General features: G+C 39.7%; 1 protein-coding gene across 3 annotated transcripts in view; it reads left to right on the forward strand.

Annotated features, from left to right (window-relative positions):
* Positions 1-2,061: 2,061 nt before the first annotated feature.
* The window catches only part of LOC101164674 (glutamate receptor ionotropic, NMDA 2D), a 66,332-nt gene continuing 47,294 nt past the window's right edge, over positions 2,062-21,099 (forward strand). Inside the window, exon 1 of one of the 3 annotated variants that reach the window (XM_023964578.1) lies at positions 2,062-2,384. The gene's annotated coding sequence lies outside the window, so the exon portion shown is untranslated. Of the gene's footprint in view, positions 2,385-2,458; positions 2,752-21,099 lie in introns of those variants that run through there. The other 2 variants (XM_023964580.1, XM_023964579.1) reach the window with 2 other exon arrangements.

Raw genomic sequence — 21,099 nt, forward strand, 5'->3', positions numbered from 1 at the left:
ACGCATTTCGGTAATAAAAATAGGTAATATCAAACCAAACAAAAATGACATCAATGTGGACTTCCCAACAAAGAAACAGTCCAAAAACGAAGTTCTGATCATAACACATTAAGAAATTAGTGGTCTCACAAAGTTTTACAGGAATTTTGGCTCATTTTTGTCATGTGGTACTTTTAAAAAAAGTAATACTGTTATTCAGCATCTCTTTGTTAATGAATCAATGTCTTTCTCATGTGTTTGTCAAAGTTTCTTTTTATATATCCGTTAGGAGAATAATGATCTCAAAAATGTATTTAATTGACAATGTAAAGTAAAAAAAAAATAGCTCACATTTATAACTTAACTATATATTTATAATGCATGTAGACTAAGAAAAAAAGTAAGCAAAAGAAGTATTATTTGTTTGTTACTTGCATCTAGAATGGCGATGTTGCATTTAGGTTGAAGGCAGATGTGCATTTACATTTATGGAGGAAAACTCTGTACACCTTTACATTTGAACTTAAAGCTCCTCTAAAACCTTTAAGATGTGTCTCATTTGTACTGAGCCAATGTCCTGTCATGGAAAAAATAAAATATATCTTGTTCCCACAAATTAATATCTTGTTCCAACAAATTAATATTGAGTTCTCTCGATATAATTAATTCGTACGAACGAAATAATGAATTCATGCGAACGAAATAATTATTCACGTCATGAGTCATTCATAAACACGGATATGTTCTCCATCCTGCCGCAAAAGCCGCTTTCAGTGGTAACTTACGTGTCTCTGTGACCCACATTCGTTCAAGAAAGGAAAAAGAAAAAAAATAGATCAATTTATTAATGTCTCAATTAATATAAGAAAAATATCATAAGATTTAGGATACCCAAGCTTGCTGCTTCGCCATACCGCAGCAATTCATCGGACATAGCTCCTAGCTCCGCCGCGGAGCGCTTGTTTGTCATGCCGGCATTCGGGCAGCTGGCTGTCCGTCTACCAGTACCGTGTTTATGAATGACTTATGACGTGAGTAATTATTTCGTTTGCATGAATTAATTATTTCGCGGGAAAGAAATTGTTTTTCTTGGGAAAGGAATATTATTTCGTGGGAACAAGATATTAATTTGTGGGAAAGAGACATATTTTATTTTTTCCATCTCAGGACACGGGCTCCGTACATTTGTGCACTTTTTACTTCATTTCTCTACAGAGTGAACATGCTTCAGATTTAAAATAGAGTAAAATAAAGTATCTGTTGGAAAGTTTCGATCCTGTCCAGCTATGCTGGTGATGTTTTTTTACTGGACTGCAGCTCACACTGTCGATGGTGCTGCTTTTGCAACTTTTTTTTGGTATGTTTTACTCCGTCAAAGAAGGAGCAGCAATTCATAGTCTCCTGTTGCATGCATTCTCTCAAAAAGTTGTCTGAACAGAGCATGTTGTGTCCGTTCCACAGCAACATTGTAACACAGCACCCCCAAGAACCCCACGGCTCTCCGTCACTGCCAGCATCTTCCACATAATCACTGACACGCTGCTCCAGTGTGCATTTCTCATTCGCATGCACGCCCGCTGCAGCTCTGCATGCAGAGACGCTCAGGCAGCCGGTTGACACTCACATGTGGATCCACAGATGCTGGTGTGGCGCCTCCGTTTTGCTTGGAGAAGCAGAAACGGGCGATAGGAGGCAGGAGGGGGTGAAAGAAAGGCAGGACGGCGAGGGAGGGATGCAGGGAGGGGAGCCACTGATGGATGGATGGATGGATGGATGGATGGAGGGAAGGAGGGAGGGAGGTGAAATGCGGAAGGGACGCCAGGGAAAGGAGGAGGAGGAGGAGGAGGGGGTCTGAGTGGTTCTTGTAAATATTTATATTGCATTACGATACGCGAGACAGTGAGAAGGAAAAGGGTGGAGGGTGGAGGGGACCAGAGAACCGGCGGGGGATAGAGCGTCCATCCTTTTATTAATTTTATTCCGGACCGCTAAGTTTAGCATTCAACACGTGTCGCCAAAGATGGAGGGAGGAAGGGGGGGGGGAGGAAACGAGAGATACAGGGGGAGAGAGGGAGGTTGACGGTTGCCAGGCGACGGGGCGCATATACTGAATTTTAACAAAAGAACAGGGAAAGAGGGAGAACGGGAGAGAGTGCGTGTGAGAGAGGAGAGGAAAGAGGGGGGAGAGAGGTGAAGAGAGAGATCAGAGAAATTGAATACATGTAGAACAGATACATATTTAGATAGATATTTCAGTGTGTGTGTGAGTGTGTGTGTGTGCGCGCGTGTGGCGGCGGTGGCTGTGGTGGGGGGACACCTGCAAAACGGATACCTCAAACAGGGAAAGGATGTGAAAAAGGATGGAGAGACGCGGGCAAAGAGGGGGGAAAGGCTGGTGAAAAACAGTAAGTGGAATTGTTATTTTTTCTTTTCTTTTTTTAATGAGCTTTGCAGTGCCGTGGCATTTTTTTCATCCTCTTCCTGCTGCTTCACTCCGCGCAAACACGCACACAGACTCTCTTGGTTGGATTAATTGCGGCTCGGGCGCAACGCGTCATTGAGACAGGAATAAGGGGCTCTGCTTTGGACATCTGCAAGGACGCCTGTGATGGGGGAGACGGATGTATGGAGACGGAAAGGTGGAAGCGGCCGGCGCACCGGGGCTTTGACCCCTCTGTCATTGCTGCGCCTGGAAACTCACAAGCGCACAGGTCCTTTACGGCAGACTGAATAGATAGCTCAGTCATACGCACTCATGCGCACACTTTACAGGTACTTCAATGATCATAGATACCCAGCCTTCAGGCTAAGATTCTGTCTGTCTGTGCATTATTAATAAAGAAAGAGTTTTTGCTTCGTTTAGTCAGAGCTGGCTGCAGTTTCCCCCCGTCACTTTACTGCGGATCCATTAATTGAAGTGATCATATCTGTTGATGCTTATTTTCTACGTGGTCAGTGGAGATGCGTGAGTGCGTTTGTGCGTGTGCGCGTCTGCCTGTGCGTTTTGGAGATCCAGCTCTACGAGCCCGCAAGATTACCGATCAGTTTTCTCCGCTGTCATTCTATTTATATCCCGATACGTGAGTATTTGGGCGTATATGGCGGGACAGAGTTGCCCCTCTGTTGCCACCGAGGAATCTTTTCCGACGGGCTGACTTGCCTCTTAACACATCAGACAGCTGGAATTCGTTTTTTACTCGTTTTTTTCCTCCATCTGGGAGTGTGAAAGAGCCGATTTGACTATGCAGATTTCTAAATCTCCTGAATAACTTTTGCTTTTGAATAAAAAGCAAGAGATTAACATACAAAAACCTCCAAATATAATTTATTGGAGGGGAAAAATAGGGAAAGTCGGGCCTTGCAGGATGATGAAGACCACCAGGGGAAAACATCTTGTTGTTGACCTGTAAAATGGAAAAGGATGTTTTCTCACACAGATTTACTGCAGTGCTTGAGAGTGACAATGTCAAATTTATGGGCCTGCACTGAGAAGTCATTGGATTCATTAATCCAGTTTGTAATTGTAATAAATGTGTTTGTTTTCTCCATGTCTGTGGGGGTGAATTTCCCCCACCCCCCTTCTGTGCTGAATCCTCAAGCTGATATCCATTTCAATCAGCTCTTTCACCCACAGGTGATGTGCTCATCGTAGTTCATCACTTCGCCTCACAAACCATGTGAAATGTTCCGCACAGGCGTACTGCAGCAGTATGCTGCATGCCCTGCTGCCCCCTAAAGTGTTGCCTTCAGTGTCCCTTTCCCTGCTGTACAGTTGCTCGGAGAGATCGGTACTGTACCAGCTGTGTGCCGCGGTAGACAGGAGGGAAGGGGGGATGAGAGAAACAGAAGGTGTGGAGGGAGGGAGAGATAACAGAGAGGGTGTGAGGAAGACAATACGGGAAGAACCGGGTCAGTGTTAAGATTGCTTGAAGTGAATCTCATAGGGGGCTGTGATGGGAAGACACAGATGAGAGGAGCAGAGCCAACATTCAGGGTCTCTAATCAATTTGATCTGATTGATTCTTCACCAATAGTTTAAAAAAAAGCCTCAAACCCACCACCCACACCTGCTTTTTCTTCCATCTACTCCCTTTTTTCCTCCATCTTTTTTTCACCTCCACAACCTGTGACCTCTTCTGCACATCACCTTTTCTTTTCTACATCTCACCTCTCCTTTCATCGTGAGCTTTGATGCAGCATTGGCGGGGGCTTTCCTCCTTCCTTTTCCCCCCACAAAGATCCATCTTCCACCCTCAGTACACATGTCACCGGGAGTATTTTTTGATACAACTCATTAAGGTAAAGCTTGTTAACCAAGAACATCAATTAGCCTTTAATGAGATCAGAGGCGGTCGTTTTGGAGCGATTACATGGCTCCCCTCTCCATGCATGCTTTTCTGGCCTCTGCTGCAGGTTTTTGGAGCCGTGAGGCCCAGTGATGGTCCTCGAGTGAAATGTGACATGGGATCTATTTTGAGGAAAATTCAGGTTTTCATGAAAATGTTGAAAACCTATAGGAACAAATAAGCCCAACTTATTAGCTACAGACTTTAATATTCTCTGATAACTTCTCTGCTTTGTAGTCATTAAATAAATCCATATAACTCGAAAAAAGATTGCTCTATAATGAAATCATGAGGGCAGAAACGTTGAGCAGACTGGCTATCAAACCATGTGAAAGTCTTAATTGTACAGTACAGATTCTAAAATTTTAATTCCTTTTTTTAAAATGTTCAGTCTTAAAAATATCTTCTGTGAATTATAAGAACAAGTTTTTACATTTTTAATATTACAAAATCTAGCGCATAGAGAGAACTTGATTTAAAGGTTTATATAATTGAATAAGGCTAAAGGTTGCTTTCCCAACCAAAGCAGGCGTATTTGAAATGGATCAAACAACGTGAAAGAAGCTGAAGTTTTTCATTTATTTATTTTTTTTACACGCACTGCATGCAGCTACAGCTGACATGACAGGTCAATTCATCAACTTGTCAAGGGAATCATTCGCAGCAGTCAGAAACAACAAAAATACTTAAAAATAAAAACAAACTCAGTAGTTCTTAAGCCCCATGTTGTCTCTTAAAAGTCTGGACTTTGTGCTTTGATGGTTTTATATTTAAACTGTGTTTTTTTTTCAATTTACCACTTAATATTATCTGATGCAAATATCTGGCTCTAGAGAATTTCAAGCGCTGCAAGAAGAGTCATTAAAATACACATTTCTAACATATAGTATAATGAAGAACGATAGCTAGAAACAATCACCCACCATAGAGTTTTTTAAGAGCTATCAGTCGAGCTCTTGGAAATCTGTGCTCAGAAAGGAGCACACAGATTGTAACACCCATACCCAGAGGAACCACTAGTTGGATTCTCCAGACCAGAGGTCCCCTTGATATACAAACAAACTCCTTCCAGCATGGCAGGCCGTCACTTAAAAACACAAGTGGAGATCAAAAGAGACAGAAAGACGAGCAGAGGGGCCAGCAGATTGACAGATTAACAACACAGTGCAGGTGCAATGACACAGGATGCCTAGGGACAAGTTAGCATGCACTTCTTGCACACAGTTTCTATCAAACAGTTGCGTACACACAAATGCATGCATAGACCTGAACCAAAAGCCTGCGGCGTGTTTTGGGAATGCAAGTGCAGAATGTTAGCAGGCACACAGCTTCAGATGGCTGCATGCAATACACAGTCACACAAACTCTCTGAAAGTGCATTCAGAGAAAGACCCTTGGGTATCTAGTCAGAGAAACACACATGCGTAGCAAAGACAAAAAACACAACCAGCGAACACTACACACAAACACACAAGTCAGAGTTTTGGATGAGAAAAGACCTAGGGACCCTGCCCATGGTATGCACACTGATTATGTCGTGCACACACTCAATGCACCAAACATACATCGGTGTGTGCACCACAAAAACAGAAGCACACATACAGAGGGAAGGAAAATAAAGGGAAGCATTGGAGGGATGTACAGCAGTATTTTGCGCAGCAATTTTGCAGCAGTGTGGTGCAGTCCCTCATCGTGATGGATGTTGCAGGAAATGACAGCACAAGTGGTTATTAAAAAGAGGAAATGGGGGCATTTATAAAAACTATGTTAGACTGTGTCTGCAGCCCATGTTGCATGTCATGCAGGGCTTTTGTGTCGTGCGTTTCCAATGCTGTAGACTGGGCAAAAGCAACTCATTCTCTTCTCAACAAACTTCACACATCGCATTTCAAGCAGCTTACATACTGAAAACAATAATATATTGGTAAGTTCCAGGTACAAAGTTGGGCTTAACGTTAAATTGAAAAAGTGCTTTCTGTTTAATATTTTAAATGTGTACAATTCTTTTAGGTTCCATTTATACAGATGTTACAAATGCTAATGTGCTTGCATCTGAATAGATTGTGCATGTTCTCGTATTGGAGAAGAAGTGAAGGTTAGCAATAAGCAAAGGAGGGTTTTGAGATGAAAGTTTCTCCAGTGTGTTTTCTTAAACTTAAATAGTTTTCATGGAAGCAATTCTGTAGCATAATTAAAAATAAAAGTCAAAACCAGAAATGCTTTTTCATTTTCAAAATGAAGCTGTATTTTTTGACTCAAAATTAAAATGAAAAAGCAATCCGCCAAAATGCTTTTTCATTTTCTTCTTCAACACCGCTTATCCTGTCACTTAATTTGACAAACAGTGGTGCGTCCGCAGAAGGGCGGAAATGCTGCTACGTAGTCCTGAGAAGCTGTGTAAAATAAGCAGAAGTTCACAACCATCACAAAGCCCTCTTCTCGGCAGCTAACACAAAGCTACTCTGCTCCTAGCATGTGTCTCTTAGCAGCCGGACACACGGAGATAGCACTGACGTCATCGCCCTGACGTTTATTCGAATTGAATAATGCGACAATGTTCGCAGGGTGGATGTTAAAAAGAAAATGCAATCACCTCTCTGCATTTTCGTTTTAATTATGACACAGAATAAGCGGTTTTAAAGTATAAAATGAAAAAGCATTTTGAAAGAATGCTTATTCGTTTGAATTTTGAGTAATTTGATGCAGTTACATTTTGAAAATTAAAAAGCATTTCTGTTAATCCATTTTAATTGTCAAATTAGACATTTCTAAATGAATTTTGCTACACATTTACCGGAGAACTTTTTGAAAATGAAATGTCAAATACCATTTTTATTATAATTTTAATTAAGCGACAGAATAAGCAGTGCTGAAGAAGAAAATGAAAAAGCATTTTGGTGGATTGCTTTTCCATTTTAATTTTGAGTCAAAAAATGCAGCTTCATTTTAAAAATGAAAAAGTATTTCTGGTTTTGACTTTTATTTTTAATTATGCTACAGAATCGCTTCCATAAGTTTTGGGATCAAAAGGAGCAATGTGAGAAAATTCTAATTTGTATCAATGAAAATGGACTCTGTTAAGATTCAAGCTATCTAATTCAGAGGCGGCACATCTTTTAGGGTTGATTCAGTTGTGCATTAACTTCCTTTAATCTTCCAAATGACCCACTTGAAATCCCAACCATGATCTGGTGCTGCTCAGATTCATCAGGGTTATTGTTATGTAATCTGCTCAGTTAGCAGTGGCATCCTCTCAGCGGCTGCAGCTTTGGGAAATAGAGACACTCATTCACATATTTTGCAGTGAGCAGTCCAACAAATCACAGGTTCATTCATGGGATTATCTGTGTCATCTGCTTTTATCCAAATATTAAGTCAGCTGTGTTGGAATTCACAAGTTTAGCTCATTCCCTTTGCTGGCCTTTTTATTTTCGAAATTTCACTATTGCTGTTCAATTCAAGGCTGTAAGTCACACTAGATGAATCGTATTAATCCTGATTATTCATTATTTAGTGGTTCATTAACAAGTAAACCAGATGCAGACAGACAGTGATTGGTTTATCTTTTATTAAATCCAATCAGTTGTTTGCAAGGATCATTATTTAGATGTAACTGCCAGTGCTGATTGTTTTGCTTTTTTTTTTTCAATTGCACATCATATCCTTTAGGAATTTTTTCATCTCTTGTTATGTTACACTGTTTCTTGGAACTGGTTAATTAACATATGGGAAAAAAAAGTAGTCACATTTCTGTCTGATGAATTTCTGCAGCTCTAAGAGGTAACCCAAAATGAACAAAACAGAGCTTAGAACACGGCATTTAGATTCCAGTTAAGAACAACAATCTTAAGAAGAAAATCTCAACAAAGTAGTAAAAATATCTCTCCATGCAGCAAGTCATTTTTATTTAACAAGAAATAATAAGATATCAAAATCTAGAAATAAGGAGTTCCCCACAAGCATCCACAAAGTGAAAAATAAGCTACAAAAGTTTTCTGTTAGATAGAATCACTAACAAAAAGATAAAAAATAACTGTCTTGTTTTAGGCAAATAATTTGCATTCATTAAGTATTTATGTACCCAATTTTAGTTAATTTTGATTACTAGTGTAACAAGTTCAAATGACTCATTTTAGATACCAAATATGAACAAAATGATAAATAGGATCTTAGTTCAAGTTGACCCATTTTAATAAAACCTCATAAAATCCAAAAGTATCACTTATTATTTTTAAAACATAAATCTAAAATTTAAATAATGAATATGAATGCCAGTCTAACTTGTCCATATTTATTACATTTCAAAATAAAATCCATAAAATTAAACCAAAAAGTCACAGTGGAATATGAGTTTTTTTAAACCTTAAATCAAGTTTTTCTATTGTCAAGATTATGGAGCGAAAGGATTTTGACTCAATTGACTCAACCTTATTTCTAGATCCTAGCGCTTAATGAGACAAAAAGTTCTTGACTGTGCTGATTTTGAGAAAAGCTTGGTAAGCTTTTCTCAAAGAGAAAGAGCAAAGACAAATTTAAACAATCGGAAACCTGTTAAAACGTCTTGAATATCTAAAAACAAGGTTTTAAATATTTGCAATTAATAAAATTGATTGCAGTGTCATGACAAGTCAAGTGAAAAAATATCAACATTACATATTCTAACCAGTTTAAAACATTATTCTGTCCTGTGCAGGAATTTAATCCTAAAATCCGAACAGAAACGATCACAGCGTCCTGCCAATTTGGGTGTTCACTTCCTGAGCCCCATTGATGCAGCAGCGTTTATGATGGCAGATGACAGCAAAGTGTTCCAACACCTTTCTCTGCAAGTGGGGGGTAGAGCCAGATGTGCTGTGAAAGCCATTCAAACCTTCACCTGAGTACTGCTGTGTTGGAGATTTCTCATGTGACACCATCCAGCTTAACGGCAACAACACGTGGCAGCCCTCACTTAATGAGTCACATTTTACATTTTACTTAACGTCCCTGTGCCTGTGCAAGTGTCGAGACTAGCTGTTCATCCATGCAAAGCCTGTGTGTGAATTCCTGCAAGTGAGGGTGTGTGTTTGTGCACCTGCCTGTGTGTGACCTTGCACAAAGGCAAAACAGTTATCAGTTAAGACTTGCCTCACCAGTTTAATCTGTTTATCTACAGAAAAAGATTTTGAATAATTGCTATGCGGAGACGAGTGTTTTTTTTCTGTTTTAATTTTTTTACCCATTTGCAGTTTTTACAGAATGTTTCACCTTACAGGTCCTGAAAGGGCTGCCTTTGCCGGCTGCTTTTCATCTTGCTCTTTTAATTAGTAACTGATTTAGATCTGGCTAGGTGATCCCAGTGTCTGACCAATCAATGGGGGAATTAATGGAAGCCGCTGTGCAAATGGGGCAAAGAAGCTGTGGTATTCTGCAGCAGCTGGCTCAGAATGGAACGTTTCTGTTTAAAAACAGAAGATCATTTTTAAACCTCGACTGTGGTTCCACTTAGTTCTGGATATTCCAATAAGTAATTGCTCCAGCTTGTCAGATCTGCTGAGAATCTCCGTCCCCGATTTCAGTCTCAGTGCTTGTTAAATCAGCCAAGCATTTTATTCATGATTATGCTGTATGTTATGCAAATTCACAGTGGGGATGTAAAATCATTCCTATATGGCTGACCACAGAAATTCACAGAACTTGATTTAATTAGGCACATCCCCAAAAACAGAACACTGGGTATTTAATCAGTAAAAATTCCTATTTCCTACAAATATGCATTTGGGTGACACATTTGAAAGGATATTCGGGACATGTACAAAAAGAATGAAAACACTTGTTGCATTACGTAAATGATGTAATATCACAGTCAGGTGGGAGTGAAAGTACAGCAAGCATCTCTGCAGTCCTCTGTTATACGAGATGTCAGGTGTCACGGTGAAAAATGAAATACCTGGACTTCTTGGCTGGCCTAAAAGTAAGCACTTATGCTGTAATTGGCAGCATGCATGCAAACTATAAAACCTCTTTACAAAACTATTTTAATTCGTCTATGTCCCGTTAGTCCTAGCTCATTAGAGGCTTTGAAATATTACGCCTCTGACTAACATCCCCTCTGCAAGATCCCCAAACACTGGCCTTTTCAAATAATATTTATGAGTACTCATACTGTAGTAAACTATTTGTATCCAGTCTCTTCTGAATGCGAGTTGCTTGTGTGCAGAAAGAGAGAAAGGCCTAAAAAAAGAGGGCAGCTGAAGTATTTCTGTGCATCATTCATACGCAAATCATTTTTCTTTATGTTGTCTGCACAGCCCAAAGAAACATGTATGTGAGCGGTCACTATCTTGAGGATTATGTGAATGACAAGTGGTTCAAATAAAACCCATGCATGTGTGTGTGCTAATACTAATAAATGCTCACAAAGTGGCCTAAGCTTTATTGCAATCAAACTGACAGTCTTATTTCTATTTATTTGCTTTATTGCTGGACGCGTTCTTGGTCGTACGTAAACTCTCCACTTGGGTATTTGTAGACTTTGAGCTGAGTGTTGTGCGTTAGAAAGACAACATGAAGAAATGTCAAATATTTCAGTAATGATCATCCATAATGGAAGTGATTTCAGTCACCGCCTTTTGTCTCTGGCGTGCCAGAAAGCTCAGTTTTTACGATTGTGGCTTTTTTCCTCTGTCGCAAAAAGAGGTCAGAAAATTCTTAGTGCTGGTGCGGCTCGGCCAGTGGTGAGCTCCGTCTGATTTCAATCAATTCTTGGAGGAAGGAGGAGCGTTGAATTGCTTCCTTTTCAATTAAGGAGCGTCATCCCTTCAATGTACAGAAATGAAGTCTGATTAATTGACATGGTCTACTGCCATGCACTAGAGTTTAATCTGAATCCATAAGAAAATCCATTTCAAATGACCACTTTAAGTTTAAAGAGGCTTAAATGGCATTGTCTGAAGAAACATGAACGTGATGGAGACTGTTTCATCATGTTCTGACAAAAGGTTACAGAAAAGGACACCTAAAGACATTTTGACAAGAAGAGCCAACTAAAGTTTAATCTGTGCTCCTTTACTTACAAAATATACAGAATAATTCCGCACACGCTTTGCATTGGTGCTTTCTCACTTTAAGAGACACAGCATTGTAAAATGTAATTTATACCTTATTTATAGAACAAATATCACCCTCTTATGTGGCCCTACCTTAAAGCTGTAAACAACAATTCATCACCTAAACAGTTTAATCTGTGTCAGATAGCTGCTAAAATGTATCTAATCTGCATAAAAAATGTTTTCTAACAGAAGCTGTAATCTGGTTTACATCCCGTGGAATGTCTAATGTGAAAATATTTGGCATTGTAGGAACCTACTGTCATGAGGCTTAGACAGGCAGCTCTGTCGTTTGTCATCTGAATGGGTTATGATCGCCACAGCTATCAAATCCAACGGAGGCGGCGGGTGCAGCAGCAGGCTGCACTCCTGCTATTTACAGCCATGCAGTAGAAACACAGCGGCCCAGTGTGCTTTGCTCCTGCATGCTGCGCTGTTGCCGATCACTCCCTGCACTATGTACAATGGAGAGGAGAGATGCTCGCCTGCCTAGTGGCTCTTCTGCTCAACGGGGATCAAAGAGGGAGAAGGAGAGAGATGCAGAAATGAGAGAGGAAGTGATTGAGGGAAGACAGGAAGCGGGGAGTGAGTGAAGTCCAGGACAAAGAACGGGGAGGCCTCGAGACAAAAATCTGAGAAGTCGTAGGAAAAAAAAGAGCCACTGAAGATGAAGATGCTGGAGTGAATGAATGGATGAGAGGGTGAATCACTGTGCAAAACCTACAAATCCAACTTTCTGGGGACTGTGGGAAGGGAGTATGGGAGTGTGTCAAAGTGAAAAGGGGGTGAGTGAATGTGAGTGTGGCAGGACAGTGAGGGAGAAAGATGGTGGTGGGGGGGTCTGTTCCGTCAGAGAGGACACACTCCAGTGGCTGTGATTGAAGTATGGGCCAATTATCATGAGGAGCATAGAGCTCCAGCTGCACTCTTCTCTTCATTTCTCTGCTCCCACTCCCATTTTACCCTGCACAACACACACACACACACCTTCACACATACACAATGTTTCACCCACTCATATGCACATAGGTACCACAGTGCTCCGCCACTTCATCTCGTCTTTTACTACGGTCCCGTGTACAGTCTGGCTGTGAAGCTCAGAAAGTTAGCAGCCACTTTCAACACCTTTCTCAAGCTCACAGCTGTCTTCAGTGTGGAGAAATGAAACAGAACATTAACTCTTCACTTTCTATAAGAAGCAGCAGTTCATATCTCTTAAGCTATTTTCACACCACACCTCAGCAGCACATATTCAAGCGACCACTTTCAAGGAAAAATCTATGTAAATGCACGTTTTGGGCTTCCGTGTTCACAACTCTTATGTTTCACACATCACTACCCAGGTTTTTAAGTCTAAGAGCTCTACGAAATGTGCGTCCATTGAACGCATGTTGAAACTGGAACCAATTGAACCTTGACCGATCAGAGACTGATTTGGTAGTGACATAGGGATGGCGTTCCTTGTAATTCACTGAAGTACCAACCGTTTGAAAAGGGGTCATGGAGGGGAAATTAATTATTGCGTGATGGAGCTCTGACAAAAAAACCTGGAGCAACATTCACAGGACATTTCGTACCAAGCCTCTTCCAACTGTAGGTACATGCGCTAGTGTTGGGTAGCCACATCCCAGTGTGAAAACCATATACTTAAAGCGCGTTCAAAAACGCTTATTTAGCAAGTTCTTGAGTGTGCATCACATTGCTGGTGTGAACATAGCATTGCATGCCAGTTGATATTATACTTAGACTATGGGTGTGTCGATTGATCGATTATTCGATGAATTTATTTATATTCCTACATTCCAACCAAATTGATGTGTCTGAGGCAAGTGGTACATGAATTGAAGCAACTTGACCTTTAACATTACAGAATCATTTCAAAATGAAATAAACTGATTATATCAATCTTGGAAATAACCATTTGGATCGAGGCACAGTAGTTTTTCTTTTACTTTAACGTATAAACAACCAAGTCGCACAGTCACACTATGCTGGCATCACAGCAAACACACAAGGGATGACAGCAAAAAATCATTATAGTCCAATGTGTGGAAACACTTTGAATTTTGCAAAGACGTGTGGTGTAATGTTTTAGTATGTGTCCTTTGTATTCTTTTGATTTGGAAAAACACCAGTGGGCTGAACTTTATGAAACTCAGATGTGAATGTGAATAATAGAATGTGATTTGCCATTAATTCTTGTTTATTTGTTTGTTTGTACACATATTTAATTTACACTTGATTATTTTGCAAGAAATAAAAGGAATCTGGAAAACCTATCCCTAATCAGTTCAGTATCCAGGTATTTGTTTCTGAGTCACACTGGTTGAATTTTGGCTAAGGATGTCCTGGACCAATTTTAGGTCAGTGAATCGGATTGTTCAAAATGACCTAAAATTGGCTGTGAATCAATTTAGCATCCACACATTATGTTATGAGCTCCTGTAAAAATTGGGAAGATTTGTCCAGAATATTATACCTTTTTTGAAATCCTGTTTTCGTTTGTTTTATATATAATATAATATAAAGTGTATATGACAAGCTAGCTATTGCGATTCAGTCTGATTCCGTGCAGCTCGTGCCATGGGCAGCAGGGAGCAGGGCCATTACTCTGCATGACAGCATGGAATGAGGCAGCGGAGCCTCAATGGGGGATAAACACACTTAACTCTGCACCTCCACTCTCTCAACAAAGCATACCCCTTCCCCGTTCACGTTTCCGTAGCAGATTCGGTGCGATACAGGGTCTGGCGTGCCTTTTTTTCAGGGCGAGTGGGGTTCAGAGAACCATGGATGCCAGCAGAGCAGCTGCTGGCTCTCACGGGTCTCTTGCTCTGTCACCGCAGGCCCTTACTGCAGCTCAGGCATGTACAGTAAAGCAGGAGGAGGTGATTTGATTGTTTTCCTACCATCATGCTGGCACCTAGAATCAATTTCATTTTGTCCTTAGTGGCTTTACAAGGTTTTGGCCCCTTTGGTGGGAGTAGTAATACGATGGGCTTCGTTGTTTCTGGGCTAAAAGCAGAGAAAGTGGTCGATGATTGCATTTTTTAGGGGTTTGGAGGACAACGGAAGGGTGGAACATTCAGAAAAATAAGCAATTAGTTAAAAGAGAAGGAATGTTTATTTACATCAGTAGAATTATTTACACCCTGCAAAAGGCTGCAAACAAAACTTGAAATAATGTTATTGCTCATAAAACATGTGGCTAGAGGCGGTTCTGGAAACTTTCAGCATCCAACACTTAATACACCGCAGTCTGCTGGGTATTCAGGCAGCCAGCTGTTCTATAATCTAATTGTTTTAATCAAATGAATGGCCTTCTTGTTAGAATGAAAATCCAAGTATCTCACAGTATATTAGCATCTAAGATGTAACAAATTCTTACAGACCTGGTTTACTTAACTTATCTTTGGTTTCATTTCGTATAGATCACTGTCTCAAAATAAATCTTCTACATTTTTACACTTAATTTAAAAAAAAGAAGAAGCATTAAAAAAAAACATATCACTCAACTTTCTGTGCATTCAAAATATGTCACTCAGTTTTTTTTATAAATCTGTTATTGGACCTTAGCACTGAAACAATGCAATTAGCTGGCAAACTTTAAAAAGAACCTTCAAAAGTGGAAGAATGGCTTTCAGTGACTCACTACTTACTTTGTTTTGACACATTTTCAGGGGAAAATATGCTAAGATGGGTGCCACGTCTCTCCCCCAAGTCCAGCAGCATGCAAGTAAGCTTGACTGGTGATTCTAAATTTGTCCTTCGGAGTTTATGTTTGGTGGGTTGTCTCCTGTCCGATGACAGTTTGGAAAGGCTCTCCCACAAACGGACGTGGAACTCAATAGGATAAAGCGGCAATAGAAAACTGATGGGTCTAAATGTTGTCTGGGAAGAGTGGGAGAAGCTGTACTGTTGCTGACTGAGGGCCTGTGAGCTCATAAACAATTTTTTTTCTCCCTTAAGGACAAACAGAATAAAAATTGCTGTAGTCAGTGTCGTTCTTTTTAAGGTGCTGTGGCTTTTTGTGTGGACGCTCTAACAGCTTCTTGAAAAACCTCAAAAGTTTTTCATGAAGAGGCTAATGTTGTCACTGCAACTTTTACTTTGACAGAAAGCAGTCAAATGGGGAAAAAAATGCATCAGCTTGGTGACCAGGAAATAGAAATATAACTCCTTAATAATTCTTACTAAACCAAACTTTATATTTGAAACAGAATCCTTAAGAAAAGAAAAAAAACTTTTTTGAGATAAATTATTTTTGTTTATAACATTAATAAATATAAAACTTAAAAAAACAGACATAAAAAGAGTTATAACTTAGTTACTTAACTAACATTATTCATCTTTTATGAATAATGTTTGCTGTTAGCTCTCTGCCCTTATGTGGCTTCCTGTAGTGAAATTGTCCAAATATACCAGTTTAATGTGATTGTATAGAAGTTTAGCTGTTGAAAAATAACTAGTGCAGAAGTGGGAAAGAAAAAAACAATGAAAATAAAACAAGTTCTTTCTTTGAATTGAATCTTTGATACAAACATATGTCCCATAGCAGGTATGAAGCGGACATGATTCATTTTTCAATCACACATTTACTACCAAAAGAAGTGCGCTCATACTCTCTGATTCCTGTTTCCATTCCTAAACCTACAAGGGCTGTGCAGTCAGGCATAGTACAGTTTCTCTCCTCTTCAACATGTGTTCCCGCTCTGCAGAGCTCAAATGATGCTCCATCAGATGCAGATCCTGCCTCATTTAGCTTGGTGAAAATGGAGTATTTTTTTTTCTTCAAAGTATACAATATTTTAGAAGTTCCGGCTCTGGTTTCTCACTAAAATTTGGTGTGTTTTAGATGCAAAGTAATTAATAGGTTATATTTAACCAATAGACAACAACAAAAAGATAATAAAGATAATTGTTTTGTGAAGTAATTGTCAGTTCAAATGACAAAAACCCAAACTATTACTGTTAAAAAACTTTATTATTAAAATGACTTAAAGAGAAATGGTAATTCTGCAAAAAATAGTATTAATTATGTTTCTAATCAATGGAGTCATGTTAGTCTTTAACTGCATAGCAGAGCATCATTTATCCCACACTTTTAGTGGTATGACGTCAGTTATGTGTGCAAAAGTGATTGTTGGATCCTGCAATCAAATCCTTTTTGTTGTTTCTCACCGAGATTTTTCTGGGTAGAATTTTACATGTGTGTGCCCAATACATCTGATATGTAACTAATGAGTTATATCATATATAATATTAGTTACCTTTCCTTCCTGCTTTGCTTTGAAGCACTTCTGTTATGGCAGAAAATGTATGTTTTGAGCACAAAAAGCTACTCTGAGTGTTCAGTTCTTGAACTAAGGTCTCAACACACCAGATTTTTTTTTTCAGTGTGCTGCCAGTTCTTGCTGCAGTGGTTCATGCTTTGGTCGATTCCATTTTGTGCTTGTTTTTAACCACAACACACAAAGCTGATCAAATGGAAAAGCACACTGTGCTTAAGGATCACAGAGTGGGGCGCTGTACATAAGAGTAGAAAGCTGGATCAGAGGGGACACACTGCAGGATGTGGCCACAGTCTATGAGTATAATGACACATAAACACAGTAGCCTCACTTATCTGAAGTGAAACTAAAGCTCACAGAAATGGGAGCCTTCCTCATGACTGTGATCCTGCTTGTTTATGGGACATTTAGATTAAATGGGCCACCTTTTCACCCGCAGGCCTTCGGAACAAAAATGCTTACATAAAGAGTTACTAAAGGTTCATAGCTGCCAAAATGGAACAGATATTTGTAAAACCGTTTCCAGAATTTGTCCTTGTATATAGGAACTTGTTGCATGGCTGCAGATTGTACGGACTGAGCACGTTAGCATTTTTCCTTGTCTCATTTTGCATTGTGTTCTTGTTCCGTGTTTTCCTTACAACAGCATCTGTCAGAAAGAAATCCTCACTTGCTGTGTTTGTTTTCATTTTATCTCCTGATCTCTGTTGTTATATGCATAAAGCTTTGGTACGCATCTACTTAAAGATGAGCCTCCAACATTCTCCACCAAAAATTAATTTCCTCATGATGTAAGCTCCTATTTACATTTATGTTCTTTACATTCTTTTTTATTGTTGTTGTTGTTCCCACTGATCTGTAAAGAGCACATCTGAAAAAACTTTATTCATCACCATTAATCAGGTGGCAAGCTGTTCCAAACACTTTAAAAGTATAGAACCAATGATTTGAGAAACAAAATAAATTTATGGTCTGTGAATCTTACTGTATTTTTTTTCACTGCAGAGCTAGTGCTTCTGCCATGAGGTACTATTTAAAACAACAGACTTGTTGGTGAAAAAAATATGCCGGTTTTGTACCACCCATAGTCAGCCAGGTTTGGAAAGGCCTTTTTAGGGTTTTGGACTGTTAAATAAAAATACTGTGCAGTTCAATAGAAATATACAGTGGGACAAAAAATGTTTGTCAGTTACAGATCCTGAAAATTTTACTACTGAAAGTCTGATGTCTGATGTTCGTCATAGATACACGTCAACTGTGAGAGACACTGTAAAAAAACAATACAGGAAATTAGATTTTTAAAGGAGGCACCTGTATTATGGTGCAGAAAATAAATCTGTAGTAACAAAGGTTTACTTCAGTACTTTGTACTGTAACTCTGTGTTACGACTGTGGCCATAATATCGTTTTTTTTCTTTTGTACTTTTAGAGTGTTGTCTGTCTCTGTAGGCAATGACAGAGGTCAAAGATTTTCTGTTTACCAGGTGTGTTGACTCTGTAGCTGCTATTTTCTGGCAAAACTTAGGCGGCCTGGATGTGCTGGTTATTGCAGGGGAACCTTTGGAGTACACTACATGACAATGTAATGTGTAACTATTAGTACGTTTTTGTCACTGTAGTCTCAGATTTCTTCAGGTCATTGACCAGTTCCCAGTGTGTAGTTCTTGGTTGTTTCCTCAGTGGTCTCAAGATCCTTTGTTCCCCACTGGTCTTGGTGGAGAGTAGCAGTCGGACTGTTTGAGGGTGTGGACAGGTGTCTTTTATACAGATGACCCGTTCAAACAGGTGTCATTAATATGTTATAAGTGGAAGATAGAAGAGCTTTGTAAAAAAAAAATAGCAACAGTTCTGGGAAAGACAGAGTTCTTAGTGTTTGTAAGAGGTACAAAAAATTACTTTAAAATACATACAATATCACACTATATGATTCCCTGGATTCTTCTTTTACATACCCATGATGAACATTCCAGACCTCTCATCTTTTAAGTGGGATAACTTGTATGCCAATATTTGTATATCTCTAACTGAGGAAGTACTGGTGATACAGTGTTCAAAAGAATACTCTTTGGATGACTGGAAAAGAGCCCTGGAACAGAGTAATGAAAACCTAAAATAAATGATATACCTTGAAAAAAATAAATGTAAAAATGTGCCATGACAAACTTAAAGTAGAATAGTGTAAGCAAATAAAGATTTACAGGGCAGAGGACCTGGTCCAGACTAAAAAAAAAAAACTGGAAACAGCTATGGTTGCCAACTAAAACTTTGTGTTTAAAATGATTCTGAACAGGGACAGAAACCAAACCCTCTGACAAAAGCAAAACGCAAAATTTCATCACAAATCCTCACAGAGTTGTTTATCAATTTAAACACTGTCGTCTGAAAAGTAGAAGCACTTATTATGACATTATGACTTTAGTAACAGGTTATAACTATGCTGGTAATTTGAGCCTTAAACTCCAAAATGTTAACTTAAAAAATGATTATAATCAACTGCACTTTATTACATGCTGTTTATATTAAAATGGCCAGTAGATGTCCTACGGCCATTTAGAACCATTTTAGATTGACTGTAATTTATTCTGTGTCTTTTCCTGTCGTTGGCTTTGTATTTACTAAATCTAAGTTATTGTTTTCTTAAACATAAGTGTTTAATAATCAAAGTACAGACAGGTCAATTTTAAATAATGGCAGAATACATATATATTAAAAAGGCATATTTGAAAAAAACTTGATTTTTCTTACCATGATGATTTACCTTTACCTAATTGATCTTACTGTTGTAAACTTGTTTGTGTTATCCTAATATTGGATTATACATAAAAACCAAAGGCAAACACAGAACCAGGAATTTTGAGGAATGGTTTCAAATGCTGCATAATAGGATGCTTTTAATTTCCTCTCACTTACTCCAATGACCTATTTTCTGAAATATTTAATATTTGTTTTTACATATTTATTTAATTTTAAGTGTTATTTTCAACAGTATTTTTACTCATTTGACAGCATTAGAGAGAAAGTCTTTTTTGAAGGTTTAAGAAATATTTGAATTTAGCCTCACAGATTACATCATTACAAGTCTAAATCGCATGAAGTGTGTGTCAGAAATAGTGCTCAGTTATTTAGAGGCTTTGTGGGCTCTGATGTTGTAACTGAACGTCTAGAATAATGTGATATAAGACCATTTAAAACGTGACACAAGGAAGTCATCAGACATAATAATTCGGCCCCCTGCCTCGCTCCTTCCCTGGACCAACCGTGGGCCGGGCGGGTGGCTGCCTGGAGTGCGGGGCGGGTCTCCCTTGGGGGGGTCCTGGCTCGTACCTGGGGTTGGGGCGGGGGGATGCCCGGAACTCCTGGGTGGTGGTGGGGTGCTCGTTTGGGGCTGTGGGCGTCCTTCTCCGGTGGGGCCCTGCGTTGGGTTCTCCCGGCGCGGCGGGGGGGCTGCTCTCCTGGTTGGGCTGGGGCGGCGCTCTCTTTCCCTCCGTGCCTCCCTGGCCTCTGGCTCTGGGGGCCTTGCGGCGGCCCTGCTGGCCCTGGCCTGGGTGGCGGGCTTGGTCGCCCGGGCGGCGGTTGTTCCCTGCCGGTTCCCGTGTGGCGTTGGGGGGATTCCGGCTGCCGCTGCTGCTGCGGTGGGGGTCTTGGGGTGGGGATGGCTGGGCACTCTCCCTCCTTCTTTTCACGTTCCACCATCCATTTTAGAAGAACATAAACACTCACCTGAGCACTGGTGTTAGCTCACCTTTGCACTAACAGTTTGCTTGACTGAATGACTGAAATATTTCACACTAGTTGGTTTTAAGGCATAAGTATGCGTGAGAACACTATCTGTTTTGTGTACATGTCGACAGGTGGACATTTTTGCAGCTAGCAGGTGTGTTTATAACATTTGAGTGTGTGTGTGGACAGGCCCCGCCCTTTTTGTACTACATTTGAACCTTACCATAATGATTAACAACCAGTAAACTTGTTGCTTTATGCTGCTTCATGGTCTTACCCCCCTTCCCCTCCTATTATCACCCCCTACCCCCCCTCTCTCTAACGTCCCTCTCTCTTCTTCCCCTCTTTCCTTTTACGACCGGTCCAACACCAAAGATTTTCAGACATGATTGAAATCAATAAAGTTTGGCCTCAATTACAAAAGGGGTTTATTCAGACATACCTTTGGTTTGTCTGAAGATTAATAACCCCTCTTGTTAAAGTAAAATATGTCCAACACAAGAGGCCCTCAGCTCTCATCTGTCTGCCCAGCTGTTGGACAGGACAAGTTAAAAAAAAAAAAAAAAAAAAAAAAAAAAAAAAAAAAAAGACATAATAATTCGAACTAACTTACTGGAAGGTTTAATAGTCAAAGCACATTACCATAGATGGTGAGAGTAGAGAGTAAAGGTATTT

The sequence above is a fragment of the Oryzias latipes genome, chromosome 16 (genome assembly GCF_002234675.1).
Source record: "Oryzias latipes chromosome 16, ASM223467v1".
Taxonomy (NCBI): Eukaryota; Metazoa; Chordata; class Actinopteri; order Beloniformes; family Adrianichthyidae; genus Oryzias; species Oryzias latipes.